At 40.1% G+C, this 20,599-nt stretch overlaps 1 long non-coding RNA gene across 1 annotated transcript; it reads left to right on the forward strand.

The window, feature by feature from the left end:
* The first annotated feature begins 16,645 nt into the window (after nt 1–16,645).
* LOC115608506 lies at nt 16,646–18,661 on the forward strand. Its single transcript, XR_003991566.1, has 3 exons — nt 16,646–16,690; nt 18,342–18,410; nt 18,548–18,661. It is a non-coding gene; the product is annotated as an uncharacterized LOC115608506 (long non-coding RNA).
* Nucleotides 18,662–20,599: the final 1,938 nt, after the last annotated feature.

Consider the following 20,599-nt stretch of genomic DNA (forward strand, 5'->3'; position numbering starts at 1 on the left):
CTAAGCATGGCTCACCTTGCCCAAGTTACCTCTTGGGCCTCTCCAAACCAAAAACATCAAGCAAGAGTGCTAAGCCTGTCAGAGGAATCGGGCATTGCTTCCCTCTGACACAGTAGAGTGACCACGCTCCGCTCAGCTCTCTTCTGTCACTCTTATCCACGTGGCTCCCTGCCTTGACGTCTGCAAGCACGATATTGAAAAAGTCACACTGATGCGGAGCTAAACCTTAACAGTCCCAGAGGGCTTCCTACTATATGGCCATACCATGTAGTCTACAACTAAGCTGCCATTAAAGTGAGCAGAAAACAACCAATAACAAAGTTTAAGGCTTGTTTTGCCATTTTTGTAACCCTTTCAAGATTCAGACAGCTTTACTACCCCCGAGCAGCCCCTCCCACACACCTCCAATTGTGTCTACAACATACAATTTAAGTGACTGTCCACACAACCTATTCCATCCAAAAGGCATGTACAACCTTTGCCTGAGCAGTCTGGACATCGCAATACATTACCCATAGACACACCACAGTAAACTCTGTAAAAACTCTGTAAAAATGAGGCAAAAACTGAGCCAAAAACTGAGTAAAAACTCTGTAAAACCTCTGCAAAAAATGAGCCAAAAACTGAGTCAAAAACTGTGCAAAAACTCCATAAAAACTGAGCCAAAATCTCTGTTAAATCTGAGCCAAAATGTCTGCAAAAACTGAGTCAAAAACTCTGCAAAAGCTCTGCAAAAACTGAGTCAAAAATAAGCCAAAAACTCTGCAAAAACTGAGCCAAAAACTCTGTAAAAACTGAGCCAAATCCTCTGCAAATACTGAGCCAAAAACTCTGCAAAAACTGAGCTAGAAAATACGCAAAATCTGAGCCAAAACCTCTGTAAAAACTGAGCCAAAACCTCTGCAAAAACTGAGCCAAAAACTGAGCCAAAACCTCTGCAAAACCCCTGCAAAAACTGAGCCGAGAACTGAGCCAAAATCTGAGCCAAAAACTCTGCAAAAGCTCTTCAAAAACTCTGCAAAAACTGAGCCGAGAACTGAGACAATAACTGAGCCAAAAACTCTGCAAAAACTGAGTCAAAAACTCAGCAAAAACTGAGCCAAAACCTCTGCAAAACCCCTGCAAAAACTGAGCCGAGAACTGAGCCAAAATCTGAGCCAAAACCTCTGCAAAAACTAAGCCAAAAATTCTGCAAAAACTGAGCCGAGAACTGAGCCAAAAACTCTGCAAAAACTCTGCAGAAACTGAGCCAAAACCTCTGTAAAAACTCTGCAACAGCTCTTGAAAAACTCTGCAAAAACTGAGCCAAAAACTCTGCAAAAACTGAGCAAAAAACCTGCAAAAACTGAGCCAAAAACTGAGCCAAAACCTCTGTAAAAACTCTGCAAAAAATGAGCCAAAAACTCAGCAAAAACTGAGCCAAAACCTCTGCAAAAACTGAGCCAATAACTGTGCCAAAACCCCTGCAAAACCTCTGCAAAAACTAAGCCAATAACTGAGTCAAAAACTCTTCAAAACTCTGCAAAAACTGAGCCAAGAACTGAGCCAAAACCTCTGAGCCTAAAACTCTGCAAAAACTATGCAAAATCTAGGCAAAAACTGAGTCAAAACCTCTGCAAAAACTCTGTAAAAACTGAGCCAAAACCTCTGTAAAAACTGAGCCAAAAACTCTGCAAAAACTGAGCCAAAAACTCTGCAAAAACTGAGGCAAAACCTCTGCAGAAACTGAGCCAAAAACTCTGTAAAATCTGAGCTAAAACCTCTGTAAAAACTGAGCCAAAAACTTTGCAAAAACTCTGCAAAAACTAAGACAAAAACTCTGCAAAAACTGAGCCAAAAGCTCTGCAAAAAAACTGCAAATACAGAGCCAAAATCTCTGTAAAAACTCTATAAAAACTCTGCAAAAACTGAGCCAAAAACTGAGTCAAAACCTCTGAAAAAACTATGCAGAAACTACGTAAAAACTCTGCAAAAACTGAGCCAAAACCTCTGCAAAAACTGAGCCAAAAACTCTGCAAAAACTGAGCCAAAACCTCTGTAAAAACTCTGCAACAGCTCTTGAAAAACTCTGCAAAAAATGAGCCAAAAACTCTGCAAAATCTGAGCCAAAACCTCTACAAAAACTAAGCCAAACACTCTGCAAAAACTGAGCCGAGAACTGAGCCAAAAACTGAGCCAAAAACTGAGCCAAAAACTCTGCAAAATCTCTGCAAAAACTGAGCCAAAAACTCTGCAAAAACTCTGCAAAAGCTAAGCCAAAACCTCTGCAAAAACTGAGCCAAAAACTGAGCCAAAATCTCTGCAAAACCTCTGCAAATACTGACCAAAAACTCTGTAAAATCTGAGCCAAAAACTCTACAAAAACTGAGGCAAAAACTGAGTCAAGAACTGAGGCAAAACCTGAGCAAAAGCTCTGCAAAAATCTGCAAAAACTGAGCCAAGAACTGAGCCAAAAACTGAGCCAAAAACTCCGCAAGAACTGAGCCAAAAACTCTGTAAAAACTGAGCCAAAATCTCTGTTAAATCTGAGCCAAAAACTCTGCAAAAACTGAGCCAAAAACTCTGCAAAAACTGAGCCAAAAAATCTGCAACAACTGAACCAAAAACTCTGTAAAATCTGAACCAAAACCTCTGTAAAATCTGAGCCAAAAACTCTGTAAAATCTGAGCTAAATCCTCTGCAAAAAATGAGCCAAAATATCTGCCACAACTGAGCCAAAAACTCTGCAAAAACTGAGCCGAGAACTGAGACAATAACTGAGCCAAAAACTCTGCAAAAACTGAGCCAAAATCTCTGCAAAACCTCTGCAAAAACTGAGCCAAAAACTCTGCAAAAACTGAGCCAAAAACTCTGCAAAAACTGAGCCAAAAACTGAGCCAAAAACTCTGCAAAAACTAAGCCAAAAACTCTGCAAAAACTGAGCCAGAAACTGAGTAAAAAACTCTGCAAAAACTAAGAGAAAACTCTGCAAAAACTGAGTCGAGAACTGAGCCAAAAACTGAGCCAAAAACTCTGCAAAAGCTCTTCAAAAACTCTGCAAAAACTGAGCCAAATACTCCGTAAATATGAGCCAAAACCTGATCCAAAATCTCTGCAAAAACCGAGCCAAAAAACGAGCCAAAAACCGAGCCAAAAACTCTGCAAAATCTGAGTCAAAACCTCTGCAAAAACTGAGCCAGAAACTCCGCAAAAACTGAGCCAAAACCTCAGCCAAAACCTGAGCCAAAAACTCTGCAAAAACCGAGCCAAAAACCGAGCCAAAAACCGAGCCAAAAACTGAGCCAAAAAGCGAGGCAAAACCTCTGCAAAAACTGAGGCAAAAACTGAGCCAAAAAACTCTTCAAAAACTCTGCAAAAACTGAGCCAAGAACTGAGCCAAAAACTGAGCCAAAAACTCTGCAAAAACTGAGCCAAATACTCCATAAATCTGAGCCAAAACCTGACCCAAAATCTCTGCAAAAACCGAGCGAAAACCTCTGCAAAAACTGAGCCAAGAACTCTGCAAAAACTGAGCCGAGAACTGAGCCAAAAACCGAGCCAAAAACTCTGAAAAAACTGAGCCAAAAACCGAGCCAAAAACCAAGCCAGAAACTGAGCCAAAAACTGAGCCAAAAACTGAGACAAAAACTGAGCCTAAAACCGAGCCAAAACCTCTGCAAAAACTGAGCCAAAAACTGAGTCAAAAACTCTGTAAAAACTCTGTAACAGCTCTTGAAAAACTCTGCAAAAAATGAGCCAAAAACTCTGCAAAAACTGAGCCAAACATTCTGCAAAAACTGAGCCGAGAACTGAGCCAAAAACTGAGCCAAAAACTCTGCAAAAACTCTGCAAAAACTGAGCCAAAACCTCTGCAAAAACTGAGCCAGAAACTTCGCAAAAACTGAGCCAAAACCTGAGCCAAAAACTCTGTAAATCCGAGATAAAAAAATCTGTAAAAACTCTGCAAAAACTGCAAAAACTGAGCCAAAAACTCTGCAAAAACTGAGCCAAAAACTCTGCAAAAACTGACCCAAAAACTGAGTCAAAAACTCTGCAAAAACTGAGCCAAAACCTCGGCAAAACCCATGCAAAAACTGAGCCAAAAACTCTGCAAAAACTGAGCCAAAAACTCTGCAAAAACTGAGCCAAAAACTCTGCAAAAACTGAGCCAAAAACTGAGTCAAAAACTCTGTAAAAACCGAGCCAAAAACTCTGTAAAAACCGAGCCAAAAACTCTGCAAAAACCGAGCCAAAAACCGAGACAAAAACGAGGGTCTCAACTTGTTGGGGGGCAGGTCTCTCCTGACCCCTCTGGTACTTCCCGCTTGCCCATTGGCACCTTCTCCTGGTGTCAGGAAGGCATTCAAAGTGCCTTTAATTTCCCAGCATACATTCACTTCTCCAGAACAAAGCCTGTCTTCACATCCAGGGAGACAGCTGTGTGTGCAGTTACTTTACAGATTCTATATGCCCAAATTCAGCAAAGAAATGTTTTGCAGGATCCATATAGAAAAAAAGCAGGAAAACACCTCCGGAAAACGCCAAAATGAAAACCTCCTTGAAGTGTCATTAAACACCGTAAGGAAGTAAAATATTTTGAGAAGCCCAGCTTCGGGATTTAGGGACAACTACAATGGCAACAACGGACAACAATGGCAATGGGTCCGTGTGACGTTTTGACCTCACAGCAAGTGGCCCTTCAGCAGAGGGGGCTGGAGACCGAAGTGTTATTTCTTTAGACAAACTTCAGCTCTATAGGCAAAAGCTCACCAAGCCTGATGTGCGATCCCATGAGATTAACCAGACTCAGATGAAACATTCTGCTAGAGCCCGAGGGCCATCCAGAAACAGCTCAGGGCCTCTTAATGCTTAGTTAAAAGGTCCAGAGCACGAACAGTGTTCTCTTCTATCCTTCCAACTACAGGGCAAGGTGAGGAAAGAAACAGAAAGAGCCAGCAGACAAATACACTTTTCCGAGCCTTCCGTCACCAGCAGAATTGGGGGGTTTTGATCACAACACCAGGCCTGTTGGTGGCAAAACAGGTTGACCTGTCTCAAAGGGGGAAAAGGATCTTTGCACAAGAGTCAGCAGGGCCCAGTGAAAGAGCTTTAAACTACACTTGAAGGCAGAAGGGGAGAAAGCCATGCTTCCTAGAGAGAACCTATGGGTGGCAAGGCAATGTTGGAGGGACTGTGTGCACCCTTCACTCTGCCGTCTCAGTGGAGGGAGGTCTTTTCCAACCTCAACTATTTTCTGATTGCACATTTCTCAGCTCAGGCAGAATGGAAACAGGAGTGGAAAAATAGGGAGGTCAAGCTGGTCTGTAACAGTTACAACTCTGGGAAAACAGCCAGACACAAAAAAATCAAACTGGGTTTGAGGGCATCTGTGAACCAGGCACGTGGATATGGCATCGTATAATGGCAATGACCGAGAGCAGCTTTCCACTCCGACATCACCATAGCCAGCAAGCTGGGATTTATTCAGGCAGGCATAAGGAGGGAATGGAGTAGATGTTGGTGAGACACAGCTCCTTGAACTTCATGCCAGTCAGGCTCAGTACTTTTCCTACTTGATGTGGGAAGCCTGGAAGACAAAAATGCTGCAGAAGGTCTGTAGTACAGATATGCTCAGGAAACCCCCACCCTTGTCAAGCAAAGCAATAGAGCTACCAGAGGCTTTCTGCACTAGATCTGCAACTTCAGTTTTAATAGATTGGCCACGTAACTTGTTATGAGTCCACCATAACCAACTCAGAATGCCAGGCCCCAGTTTCAACAGCAGAGCATCAGAACTCTGCTCCTGCCCGACACTGCCTTCCATAAAACCTGCCTGGCCTTACGCTACATGCATTGGGAATGTAGGTAACCTAACCTGCAGAGAACAGTGTTCAGGGAACAGCAGAGATCTGTGCTTCTCTTGCTGTCTTGTTTTCTTGTCACTTCCACAAAGCAATTATTTGAGTGCTTGATTAGCAAACAAAGAAAATTTATGAGCTTCCTGAGGCAACGATATTGTGCCGAAGTTCCTGTCTTGACACAACCTTATTTCCATGACTCCGAAGTCTGTCTCATCGAAGGTAAGTGGAAAGTCTCTTGATTCATGGTCTAATAGGTAGCTTGGTGGCCTTAATCCAGATGGGCAAAGAATTGAAACAGATCTAGTGACTTCGTGAGTCCAGTGCTTTCCAGAGCTTGCTGTTGAGTGCTGTTACAGTTGAGGTCTATGCCAGGTTGCGCGTGCCTCGGCATTTGAATCCTGTGTGCTCAGAATGAATTTTAACATCTTCAGCTGCTGTAGTTCAACCAACACCTTTTGCAGGATCGCTTCAGGCTCGAAGGAGGAGCACTGGGATGTGGGACGAGCAGAAGAATTTAAAAATATTAACACCTGCAGGTTGAGTCAGATCATTTGAATAATTGAGATAAAATAAATATAATAGCATTTGTAAAGAAAATGAGAGAAGAGCTAAAAAACTAAAGGAAAATCAGCAAGTGATTCAAACACAATTGATCAGCACCCAATGCCTGATACCAGAGCAGCAATTGGTCCCTTCCGGGAAACTCTCCCCGTTTATATACTTGTCATGATATGCTGTGGTATGGAATACCCCTTTGGCCGCTTTGGGTCAGTTGTCCTTCTGCTCCTTCCTGGCTTCTACTGCCCCTCCTCGTCACAGTGCATAAAAGACCGAAAGGTCCTTGATAACTCTTAAGTGCTACTGAGCAACAACTGAAACATTGGTGTTTTATCAGCATTACTCTCAGAATAAAGCCAAAATACAGCACTGCATCAGTTGCTAGGAAAAAAATAAACCCTGTCCCAGCCAAAATACACAACTATTGAAGGTTTTGCTACGTGAGACTGATAATTAATGAGAAGCTGATGTGAATTAGGCATAGGTAAAAAGAAGACTACAATAAAATAGAAGCATTCTGAAAGCACTTTCCCCAGTTAGTATCATCTCTAGTGGCCTGATGTAAAAACTTTGATTGAGCTTTCATCTAGACCTGTAGATATTTTGCCACGCTGGTCTACAGGTGCAGCAGCTTTTATTTAGAACTCTACAAATACCTCTTTGGGAAGATAATAGCAAGCAGAGCAAGGGCTATACGGTTTTTCAATACTCTCTGAGAAAAGCCGAATATGTCAATCTGTAATGCCAATATAGTACCTGGGAATACAGCATCTTTTCCTGTGGAAAGGGCTTTTCTTAATTATGCAGTCAATACCACCCTTTCCTTCTGGTGCATTCCATAGCCTGTGCGGGAGTTCTGAGGGTCCCTAGCTGCTGTACTCCATCCCTCTAATCTCATCATCAGCTTCACCACAGCGTCTGCTGATGACCCCAGCAGTTGCTTGCTGAGCAGTTTCTTGTTGTCTTATCGCCAAACTGCAAGGCTGGTTTTTTTTCTTACTTAGCTTAAGATACTGAGAACTTTATACTTGCTTAAGCATTCTAAACGATAGGGCTTAGAGCACAGGGTACTAGATTTAGCAACTTAATGCTTGCACTATAATTGCAACTGAATACTTTTTTACATAAACCAAGAGCCTACTAAATATTATAACTATCTAGGATACACTAGGAGTGTATCCTAGCTAGTTCTTTTTCCCTTTTCAGCCCCTCCCCTTATTTGTACTTGCAAATTCTTTTGTAATCTCATAGTATAGCATTGTCAACTTTTTGCAAAAGATTTTCCAGTTTCTACAGGATATCTAAGTTTATGTTTTTTCAATGTTCTTATTGCATAACTATCGTTTACAACACCAGGAGCTTCCCAAGTAATATATTTGCGAATAGCATTCTCCAATCCAAATTTGATCCACTCTTGATATCTTTTAAGGTCTTGATCCTGGTCGGGATTGTTATAGTCCTAGCTGGGTTTGGTCATGGGGAGAGAGTCATCAGCCTCCCCTTGTAATCCTTGGGCAGTATTCAAAGCCTGCATATGGGTTCGGGCTGTTTTTTGAAACTGACTCCTTTCCATATACGTTAGCTTGTTTAGCATTAAATCCAAATCTTCTCAATCAGGATCTAATTTTCAAGTATTTCCAATTGCTTAGTTATCCCTGCCGGATCATCCCTATACTTTCTTGCTGTTTCTTTCCAACTTTCTAAATCTCCCATAGAGAAGTTAACTTTTAGCCTAACAGGGCCCACCGGCCCCGCGGCTTCCCTTCGGGGTGCTTGCAACTCTTCCATTTGGGTGAAGGGGGAGCAGATCTAGCTGTAAGTCTTCCTCAGGTACGGCTACTAAGGAGAAGGGAATGCATTAGTGATGAGGCCCTCCTGTGCCTTCTGAGGGCCTTCTTAATCTTCTCCTTCAGCTGCCTTCTCCCCCCCATAGCTTCTTCAGCTACTGTTCTAAAATGAATCCATCCTTTCTTCAGGAGCGTTCCGAATACATCTCTGTCCTATACTACACCCTGGACAGCATCACTTTCTCTTTCTTGGCTTTTCTTATGATCTTTCTTCAAGGCTAACACTAGTGCACCAGAGGGAACCAGATTCAACCTGCAACTCTTTTGCCATTCTGGATAGTTGCGGAGAATAAAGAACATCGTAAAGATGAGAGAAAGAAAATATCAGCATAGACCATTTGCCTTCTGCCTTCAAGAATAACATTAGTTTTAATAGTGTATTATGATAAGAATCCAATTTTCTGGCCACTTTTCCGAATCTTCTAAAATATAATGGCTAACATTATTATGGAATATAAATGGAAATATTTAATTGACGTTATTTCCTTTTCCTCCAGGAACTCTCGCAATCTTTTGCCAATGTGACAAAACACAACCTAAAGGGGTTTTTTTTATTTCCTTATTTTGGCCACTTCCAATTTTACTGATTTAACAATTCCCTTAAACAGCCACAAACAACTCTTTCTTACTACTTCATCGGCTCTTTCTATCTTATCATCTGTCCTCCAGAAAATACCTTTAGGGCAAACTGCTTCGAGGTCCTCAAATCGTATTTCCAAACAGTAATCTGGTAACACCTAAGAATTATTCACTGATTGCAGTTTCCACTATATCCACGAAGAGGACAATTGTAACTCACAATATTTCGTCCCTATCGCATAATCATAATAAACAAGGAAATTCTCTCCTAATATAAATATGAATTCCACAAGAATTACAATTCCTGTAACAATTACGACAATAAGAAACCATTTAATAACAAACTTTTGACACATGGTTTTCTCTTGGTTCTTCTCCTGCTGTTTCCCTCACAAGAGAACAGAACCGCAGACCAAAACCCTGAACTCCCTTCGTGCCTAGTTCCGTCACCATTTCTCACTCTCACAGAAATTGTAAATTACACTGCTCTAGAAGTTTCACATTCTCAGTATCTTGCAAACACTCCAAACACGAAGTATGGGGACAGAATTGCAAAGTTTTCAAATATACTCTCAGGGGCTAGCTGCCTGCTATACACCGTCCTGCGTGGTTAATATCTCTTACCGCGTCTTATGGAAAACTTTATAACAAACTGATTATCTAACCAAATTTCAAAATAATACCTTTAGTAGACGGTCCTTGTCTGTTCCTGCGATGATCCAGATGAACTCACGGGGTACCATCTAGGTCGCCAATCTGAAATAAAGAATTAATTCAATAATACCAATTTTAATATTATTAATCAGGTATTCTTTATTACAGCGACAAACACAGGAGGGATCGCTCCACTTTATGTGTGAACCAGTTCTTTATTTTAGGGTTACATACATAGCATGAAATGATAAGATAATCTTTAATTCTTAGACTAATTTAGATACAAATGGGAGAATCGCTTCCATATATGCGAGTCTTTCATTAATAAGCTAATTCAGGTTTGTGCATGCTCCATGTTGCTCTTCAGGTTGTCTCTGATGGACTCTAGTTCTTCATCACTGTAATCTCATCATCAGCTTCATCACAGCAGCTGACAGCTGCGCAGTTTCTTCTCTTTATTGCCAAAACGCAAGGCTGGTTTTTGCCTCTTTTCTTCTTACTTAGCTCAGGATACCGATATCTTTATGCTTGCTTAAGCATTCTAAACAATAAGGTTTAGCGCACAGAATCCTAGATAAAGCAACTTAGTTAATATTTGCACAATATTTGCAACTCAATTTTTTTCCTTAAGCCTAGGACCTACTAAATGGTATATTTTTATACCATAGCTAGTTCATTTTCCTTTTTCAATCCCAAATCCTTCTCCTCATGGCTGCTTTCCATTCATTCTCCACCCATACTGTAGGTGTGCTTGAGATTGCCCTGACCTACAAGAAAGCCTTTGGCCTTGTTAAACTTCACGAGATTTGTACCGGAAAAAAAAATTTCCAGTTAAGAACTCAGCAAATAATCAAAATTAGCAGAAGAAATGAAGACTTTGATTTCACCTATTACCTTTCTAATATTTGACATCTAATTTACCTTGTGAACTAAGATCGTCAGATTCCTCAAAGTCGTGTAAGAAGCACTTCTCCTCGAGTATGCTAAGACAAATGATCCTGTGGCTGCTAATCATTATCAGGCAGATGGCAGGTTAGCAAGATTCCATTTTTCTTTTGAGGCGAAAAGATGACTATCTGTTCCTAACATTTTACCTTACGGGGCCTGCAACTGTGGTTTAGTTGATTACAAATTATAATAAGAAACTTTTAAAAATTAATTTACATATTAGTTAAAATATATACTATTTAATTTCTGCTATCATTTCAGAAGAGTGAAGGTGAGCTAATTATCAAGTATCCGCTAAGGTGAATCTTTCTCTTAAAGGGGACTATTTGGGTATATGTGAAGAAAATGTTGCTCTTGACTTTTTCATGTTAGACTTAGAGGAGTCCTCTTTTCTCTGAAAAAGGTAGTATCAGAAAAAGAAGTGGCTGATGATTTTTCAGTAATAAGAATAATGTATATTTCAATTCTGAATTTTGAAACCTTCCTTACTTTGGGACAAATATTAATTGGTGAGACGTCCTCTCTGACAATAAAATTAACACATCTTTCAAGTACAAAATCTGCAGCTACATGTGTATGGTAGAACTTGGTCTCTGTCAGTTTGGAAAAAGAAATTATTTTTTTTAAAGGGCTGAAGATTGTGTAATTAAGTCCATTAGCGTGTCAAGTATGACTTTTAAGCCAACTGACTACTGTCAACCAGCTCTATCAAGGGATCACTAATGCCTCTGACATTGCTTACTACAAGTTTTGTGACCTTCAGCAACAGTGCAGCGGAAATGAACATTTCTACTGATACCTACGCAAACAACTCTCAGCCATTATAAATTCTGTTACGTAGCAGTTTTCAATTAATTGATACATATCAGAAATTAAAAATGACTGGTAGAATTTTCTGATAGCAATAATCAGAAAATGGAAAGATCTGCAGGTACCAAAGCCCTGGAAATGAACCCTTGGATCTAACAGAAGTTATAACAGCTCAAGAAAAAAATACTGACGCCTCTTTACAGTGAAAGAAGATATTTTTTTCCTTTTCTTTGAATCCATCAGTCTTTTCTCACAATGCTTTCATAAGATGTGAAATCATTATTTGTTCACATACAGTAAATGGTAAATTAGCATTAGAGTAAAGCTTTCAAATTTAAATTTATCTCTGATTTCTGTAGGTAAACCATTCATTAACTGCCATTTTAATAAATAGAAATTAAAAGTAATTTTGTATCTGTAAATAGTCATACAGTAGGGATGTATCTTCATTTAAAACAGAGATAGAAATCATTTACTATTGGCATGAAAAATATGCAACCTGCGACCGTAATGGTAGTTGCTAGCTGACATGATTCACAATGATGGTAGCTGGTGCGATTCTGTCAGCACATTATGGCCTAATGAATGAAGTTACAGCATACAATAGGGCTTCTTAAAAACTTTGTCTTATACTAGGTAACACTACGTAAAAGTAGGACTTAGTTTGAGAAATACATAATTACCTCTCTAACTTTACTTTCCTAAGACGGTGCATTAATGTTATTGTGGATAACTCCTGTGATTAGCTAGGCATGTCTGTAACTGCTTTGTCAAAATGGCATACTATCCGACTGTGCATCTGAAGAAAGCTGGAAATATGCAAGCAATACTATATACGTGCAAAGCTACAGTCATGAAGAGGGAAAAAATTTGTAGGTAATAAACGCAGTGAATGAATTAAGCCATTTCTGCACACAATGCATCCATACACCTATTCACTTTCTGAGCATAAGTTCATTACATGAGTTCAGCATACTCTAGCATCACCAAAGCAATGAGATGGACTCACTCTTGCCACTCACTTCCCAACTTTTCTCGCAGCCCCCTCCCTGCTCCAAACTGACAGGTCTTCTAACATGCTGACTTAATTTCATAACAGAATGTTTTTATTGCATATTCAAATTTCCTCCTTATTTCCCTTTCCTACACTCTGCTTTCTTCCATTTCACTGCTCCACAACTCCCCATAGAGTCTTTCTGCTACTGCTCTCCCATTGAGCTTTGTCCCCTATGATCTCCACTCAAACAGCGAAGTAGGAGTTGTGTAAAGACAGCTGCCAGGCAGCTAGCCTAACTGGTTCTGTGTAAGCGCTTTTCCCATGTGGAGTGGCAGATATATTCAGGTCAAAGTTTGGACCAATTCAGGGGTGCTTAGTGAGAGGAACGAACAAAAAGCTGATGCTTCTACATAACATAAGCAAATCCAGCACCTGAAGAATCAAGTCAGTCTTTTGAATACTTAGGCTCTAGATTTTTACACATTCACTGTGGCCAGTTACCCACAGTTGCTAGTTTCTGACAGAACCAAGGACTGAGACAGCAATGCCTTGCATGAAGCTGGCTTCTTTAGATATTTCTTGGATCCAATTCAGAATTAGTGTTATTAATCATCACAATTATTTTGCTGTCAAATACTCTACAATCTACAGATGTAATACACACAAAACCACAAGTCCAAGGCTATGAAGAAAAAGGAATTACAATTGCTAAATTGTTTCAGCTTTCTTCTTAAACAGAGGCAGAACGACAGTGGTACTATAAGTTTGTTGCTCTCTTTAGCTAATCTACACTGTCTCTTAAGGAAGCCTCATATTTACACTTTAAGAATTAATAAAATAGGATACTAAGTGCATCACAGTAAAGATGCTGATTACATTACAATGAAATACTTAGGTTTCAACTTACTATATTAATAAATATGGTTGCCACGGTAGCACAAATATAACTAAATTTTCATTGCAATTCGCTAAGAGTAAGAGTAGCTATAAATATTTCAACAAAGAGGATAAAAGGAGATTGTTAATATTTTAGTTATCATGCGTAACGCTTTTAAAACACCTTCAGAAAAAAGAAAAAAATTGAATGCAAAGTTTTTCTGGAGATGCAGCTTGATTTTTAAAGAGTAATGAAGATGGTATGAACTTAAACACCGGTACATGGATACTCAGTTTTTACTTAACGCTTACAGAAATAATTTCTGCTTATCACTGGAAATTACCTTCAAAATTTCTGAGAACAGAAGTATATGAATGGGCCTCACAAGCGTACTCAAAGAGTGGGAAACAGACCTTGTTCCAAAAAGTTTATTTTTCCCATTTACTTAATGAAGTACAAGGGCTGAAACATTAGATTCATTCCACTTTTTTTAACATAAAATAGTGAGTTTGACCTACACTAGTTGCCTTGGAAGATCACAGAGGTAGCTGGAGAGCACCCAAGTCCCCAGCAAATTACAGTGCCACTCTCATAGACATGCAGGGTCTCTTACAGAAAAGAGCGAAAGACTCCAAGGTCAGGCTGCATGCTGTGCGTACCGTGGGTTTTCAAATATCCAGCTATATAGGCCAAATTCCCAGTTGGATTGCCCAATGACATGTTGGTTCATAGCAATGGGAAAGTCATTATTTAAAGCCTGTTCTTCCAAACGCAATGTAAATGTTGTTACCTGCTGCTCTTACTGATAGTAACATCAAGAAAAGACACAATAATATCATGAGGAAGACATGCCCCCATTCATAATGTTTAAGATCAAATTCTACACTTAGGTAGCTTGACTAAATTCAATGGACGTGTAAGCAGTAAAAGCTTCATTTCATATTTTTGCTCTAATCATCTCGGGTTTGAGTCTACAGTTAAAAATAGTATGCCAAGGATCAATTTAAAGTACTGTTACTGTTAATACAAGTTCGATACGAAGCAGTATGGAAAGCACTCTCAAATCATCAAGCACAATTTCTTTCACATCACTGTGATGTGAATTCTATAGCTGTAGCTCTAATTCTATATACGCTTTGAAATCACACACTTGACCTTGAAAATTTACCTCAATTTTTCCCAGTGAGAAGAAACTAATAATTCGTTGAGAAATAAGGTATTAATGTTATTGGATTTGTTATAATTACTTAAAAAGCAATTTGTTGCAATTTCGTTTGCTTATGATCATAGAGTTTAGAAAAAGAGAAATAGAAAGGGCTGTGAGAAGTAATAATATGCTGAAATTAAAATATAATGCATCACAAATAATAGCAACTATCTGGCATCCTACCTCTGAAATGCACTTTAAACTTAGGGGTAAGACAGCCTCTTCTTGCTCCTTCTTCCCCTCTTGTCTTCTCCGCTTTTCAAAACACCAGACCTGGGAATAATCTTTAGTGGCTGAAAGCTCTGAAGGAAAAATACCAGTCATAAAAACATCCCTATAGCTGATGCACATCTAATAGAAACTGAATCAGTTGCTTTGTATGGGAGATAAAGTAAAAACCCAGTCAAAATTACTGGCTTCATCCTGATACTCCGTTTCCAACAGAAATTCACTTTTTGTGAACTGTGGGAGTTTGAAATGAATCTCTGAGAGCTAAAAAGACCTATTGCCGTCATCTCAGAGTGAAGAGAAAGAGTGAAAGGTACTTTCAAAATAATGGTTACAGTGTCAGGACTACTCTGGGTAAGGACAATATTTTCCCTCTGTGATCTTTAGGAAAAAAAAGAGTAGACGAAATAGTACCACATATTTTCACAGCCGGAACATCTGTGACTAAGAGATTGGCACAAACTTGTATTCTTAGATGACCGTATGAATCTACATATTCTTAGATGACCTGTGAATCTAATTGATGGACATAGCTGTAAAGACATAGTTTTACTGATTTTTCACTGGGACCAGACCTCCTGAGGCTTGAAGAACTAAATTTCGTTAAAAGAGCATGAGATTTCTCAAGCAGTCACAGAGAATATTCTTGCATTTTAGCATCTATACATATTTTTTCATGTGACATATTTTTTCATGTGAGCCTAAAGGCAGCCTGAACAAGTTTATGTAAGAGGAATCTTTTAAAGATTACTAAATACACAGAAATTCATAACATCCCTGCTCCAAGAATTAGCTGGAGTCTGAAAAAGTGTTAAGAAATATCCAATATGCTCATCCTGCCCCTGTGTAGAAATCTGCTTGTGAGCACTTGTAGAAATGGGCTCATTAAACCCGGTACAGATCTCTTAAGTTCTTGTTTCCAAGAAGACACAGTCTATGTAATTGCAAGTCCTTGTAGATATATGCTAAAGCAGCGTGTCAAGAGCACAAAAAATGCCATTTTATACAAATACATCTTTTTATGAAACACAGTGAAAACATAGAATTATTGGAGGGAAGCACAAATCATATTATCCAAAGTAAGCAGCACGAACACAAATTTGTGGATATCAAAACCCCTCAATTTTTAAAAACCTATTCTCTCCTCCCCACATTCAAGCTCTCTCTATACTCAAGATTATTCCACTATAACTTTGTAAAGTTCTTATGCCATCCTTATTCCTGCCAGCATTTTCATGCCCTATAAAATACGTTTTAAAAAAAATATTTTCTAGTAGAAAACTTCAAACAAAATCAAGTCCAAAAGATTTCACAGACATACTTTCTAAAAAATAATTGGCTTGCTGAGTCTGTAATGCGTAATTACAAACCTCTTTCAGAAGTGATCAAGATACCGGTATTCATAAATTTTAAAAGTTAAAGAAGTTTCTTATATTCTGGTAGAAGCTTAAGGTTTTTTTTAAAATCCATTAGGGTCTGTAAGATGGGTAGATGAATTGTTTCTCTGGCTTTTTTTTCTTGCTTTGGGGAGCAACGCCTTTTAATCATAGTTCCATGAGAGATTCCAGGAATGCACTCGTACACGTACTGAAACACTGAGATAGAGATACCGAGGGAGCTGCCTTCTCTGTGTCTTGGATTTCTACTTTTGATTCACACGTTCAAAAATGCGTTTGAAGAAAAGAGTTTATGTAGAATATTTTTCAGCACTTCTGCCATCGTGTGGCCAGAATTTGGTACTGCAGCAGGGGAGGCGCAGTGTGGCTGTGTGCGGTGCTTGTTGCTGCCATCCTGTGGCCAAAGCTCAGTACTGCAGCTCGTGTTTGTTGGCGCTCCTATACTCCACGCTGCTGTTGGCCGGTAGCGGCAACGCGATCGTGCGGTGCCTGCGGGCCGGTGCAGCTGCCTCTCAGGTACAGAATAAGTCAGTGTGTGCTGCCATCCTGTGGCCAGAATTCCGTACTGCAGCTGGAGGGGCGCGGTGTTGCGCCTCTTTCTGCTGCCATCCTGTGGCCAGAATTCGGTACTGCAGACCGGGCTCCCCGCAAACGTGGCGGTTTTGGTCCCTCCGGCGCCCTGTTGTCGCCCCGCGAATGCGCAGTGCCCGGAAACAACATGGCGGTAAGGGCGCGGCGGCAGAGGCAGGTGAGGGTTGAGCATTACAAATCAATTGATACTATTCTAAAAATGGGTCACACCTAAGAAACGGAGTGCTCTCATGCTAAGGTTGTCCCAGATGTGGACATTTTGTTGTTATTACAATTCCTCAGTTTTCCTTCTCCTGTAGCTACTTAACTGGGACTTAAGATAAACATAGAACACCTAGGGCCACTATATGTAGTTAGAGATTGTGTCATATGTGTCGCTATGTATAGATAGTGGCAGAGAAAGATTCACAGAGCATTTCAAGAAGTGTTTCAAGTGTGGCCTTGTATATATCTGCAAATTCAGGTTTCATTCTTCTGTTTCTGGAGGGGTTATACTGTCAGAATAAAGTATAATATAAAGTAACCTTTATATCATCGTGCACTAGCTCAGAGCTTTTCTTCCACTTACAGGAACAGTGTTTACTGCCATGTTGCGTGAAAGGGTAAAATAATTTGGCAGAAAATAACCCCCCTTGCTTTCCAGCTGTTCCTCAGATATTAGAGGGGCTGGGTGCGGCTAGGCTTAGATTCTGAGTGATGCCCAATTTGCCACTATCAGTCCGGTCGCATTCAATATATTGAATAATCACGATTCCGGATGCACTAATAGTGCACTGCACCTTCAGTCTAATCGTGCTCACGAACTAGCACGGCCACACTGAGGGAGCTGGTCGCGGTCAATGAGAGATTTACGATTAGCTACGTAAACAGTGCAGTTTATTAAAGCAACAGATACAGGTTCTTATGGATTGCCGGTGATAAATACACTGTCTGCAAAAGCACGTGCAAATAATAAGGTGTACAACTGCGCGACAAAGTTATGAATAATACAGCCTGGCTTTAAAGTATAAAAGTAAAAAGTAACTCTATATAGAGATTCCTAATTTTCCCGGGGAAGCACTGGATACAGTGCAAGTCTTACCCAAAGGCATCCCTATGGGGGGGAAGAAAGGTCCAGCCCGTCGACCGGTCCCAGGAGTCGAGAGTAGTCAGCTGATGGGGTCTTCCTCGGCTCGTCCACGATGATGTCTTCCCTAAAGCCCCCCACTTTTTGGGTCATTTTTATACTATTTTTCACTTTCAAGGTGGAGCTTGAGTGACTCTAGTCATACATACCTTTATTGTTATTGGTGTAAATTTTCCTCGCTTCGCTTTTAAAGGTATGTGCCACAAAAAATTCAAAGAGCATGCTCAAAGAGGGGTGGTCTCACTTTGGAGGTGGGTAGCATTGGAGGTGGAGGTGTGTTTTCGTATTAAAATGCATTATAATGAAGCAAAGTTCACACAAAGGACAGCATTTTGTCAAAAATGACAGACCGCTGGCTCAGGGCAGCAGGTATGCAGCTTATCAGTTTTAAGTACCACCTAGTTCCCATCTCTGCTGGTGTTGGGACAGAGTTTGGCCGCAGAATCTCCACTCTGCTCCATCCTCCGTCAAGCAATGTTGCCACGGGAACCGCTGTGGAGTGAATTCCTGGCATACCACATGCAGCTGCATCTTACCCTGAAAGTCCGTTTTTCCTTTATGTGTGAGCAATGCTACATTTTTAAATATAAGTTTAATTTCTAAATCATATTCAGTAATTATCCCACATGCCATCTTCAGGAGAGCCTATTTGTCTTAACCAGTGACATATTGTCCTTTACAGTATGGATAGAGTCATTACTGAGATGGAGGCAATCAAGTATCCTCTACCAAAGGTACAGTATAACCAAAGGTAACGATGCCTTTTTTCTCCTTGATTACTAGACCTGGGTGAAGCATTTCTGATCTAAAAACTAGCTCAAACTTCATGGAATGCCACCTAAGACTTGAAGAACTCAAAAACATTGGTTTAATTTTTCATTTTTACAGTCAATTATACAGGAACTACTATTTCTGGTAAATATTAGCCAGGAAGGCTGTCTCCTGATGAGTGAGATGACAGAAGGATGTGATAGTTGATCTATTATTACCACTCTAACACAGGTAAGCAGCCCCCTTCGCCTAGTGCTTCCATACACCACTCAACACTGGGCTTAGGTAAGCCCTTCCTAGCCTCTCCTCAGACTTACCCAAAAGCAAAAAGATTACACAGGAATTAACATGCGGAAGGTCACAACAACAGTCACCTTCCATTAAACTTCTAGCAGGGTTTACAGACCACTTACCAGTCCCACAGAACACTGCATATATCCCCAACTTTCCACTCAGTATATAAGCTGATCACTAATGTTATCCGTTAAGCCAGAGCATTTTCAGCTGGCTGAACCAATTTAGTTAGGTTTCATCTTATAAAACTCTCCACTGGAGAGTGGTGTGGCCTGAGGAAAGATGTGGTGGGATGGCTTGAACAGGTTGCCATTTCTGTTTAGGCTGTGTTAGAGGGGGGGCCTCTTGAGAGGAGAAGCAACAGCATTCATTGAGCTGTCAGGCTTTTTCTGACCTCAGTCTTGAGGCAGTCTCTCACAGAGATAAAGGCTTAAAATGTGTCGTGGTTTAAGCCCAGCTGGTAACTCAGAACCACACAGCTGCTCGCTCACTCCCCCCCATTTCTTCCTCCCCCCACTCCACTACTACTACCACTAATAATAATAATGATAAGGGAAATAACAAGGGGAAGAGAATACAACTGCTCACCACCCGCCAGTTTATATAGTGGGCATGACGTGCTGTGGTATGGAATACCCCTTTGGCTAGTTTGGGTGAGGTGTCCTGTCTCTGCTTCCTCCCGGCTTCCCCTCCTCCCTGGCAGAGCATGAGACTGAGAAGGTCCTTGATCAGAGTAAACATTACTTAGCAACAACTAAAACCATCGGTGTTATCAGCACAGTTCCCAGGCTGAAAGTCAAAACCACAGCACTGCACCAGCTACTAAGAAGGAGAAAAAATGACTGCTACAGCTGAACCCAGAACAAAATGTTTTAGCGCAAATGTTGTGAAAACAGAGGAAATGAAGACTAAATGAGTGCCCTTGCTGGAGAGGTGTGTGTGGTTTATTCAAATGCAAAAGAAATGCTTGGGTGATTGGGAGTTACAACTCTACAGCTGGTTTCTGACAGAGAAGGAAGGATCCGAAAACTGCTGCTTGTTCTGATTTGGATGCAAACTCCTGTTCTTGGGCTATGCTTTCGTAAGTTCATACCCACATCACTTTCTCACTTAACCAAAATACATAGCTAGACTTTTATTTCTGATGAAAGATGAGTACAATGTATTGAGCTTGGCTTATTCTTTTAATTGTGGAAGATGCATGCACAACGCATTGAAGCAGAATAGTTAGTAAAGCACAGGCTCTTGGATGACCCATAACTACCTTAATTATTGTCATTCATTGAATTATTCATAAAGTGATTAATGCTAATAAGAACTAAAGCAATGATCTTAATTCTTAAGGTACAGCAAAGAAAGTGGGAAAAAATCAAGAAGCTCAAATTATGTTAAGCATAATATTTCTACTTTGAGTAGTATTTTTTTAAATGAAATATTAGTATTTTTTTAAATGAAATATTTTAGATAGTACTGTTTTGTATCTCCTCATAATTATAGCCTCAGCTAGCTCTAAATTTAATGCTGGATGTAAACTAGAACCAAGTTGCATAAATTCCTAGGAACTAGAATAAAATACTGTCCTTAGGCTTAGATGGATAAATCTTAACTAAATGTTTTATAAAGGAGTACAATCTCAAAGATTGATTAGCCTGCTCAACACTGAAAGTTCTGGATATGATTGGTTCCTACAATATACTTTAGATCAATTTATACTTCCCCCCTCCCCCCTCCCCCCCCGAATATTTAGCAATTTCTTTTTTTTTAATAGCGTTTTTCAGACATTCAGGTCACAATCTACCAGATATGGGCAAGAAGCTCCTTCTGCTCTTCATGTTTAAGTGAAGAACCAGCCAGGCATGTAGGCATCTGCAGCCT

The sequence above is a fragment of the Strigops habroptila genome, chromosome 5, assembly GCF_004027225.2.
Source record: "Strigops habroptila isolate Jane chromosome 5, bStrHab1.2.pri, whole genome shotgun sequence".
Lineage (NCBI taxonomy): Eukaryota > Metazoa > Chordata > Aves > Psittaciformes > Psittacidae > Strigops > Strigops habroptila.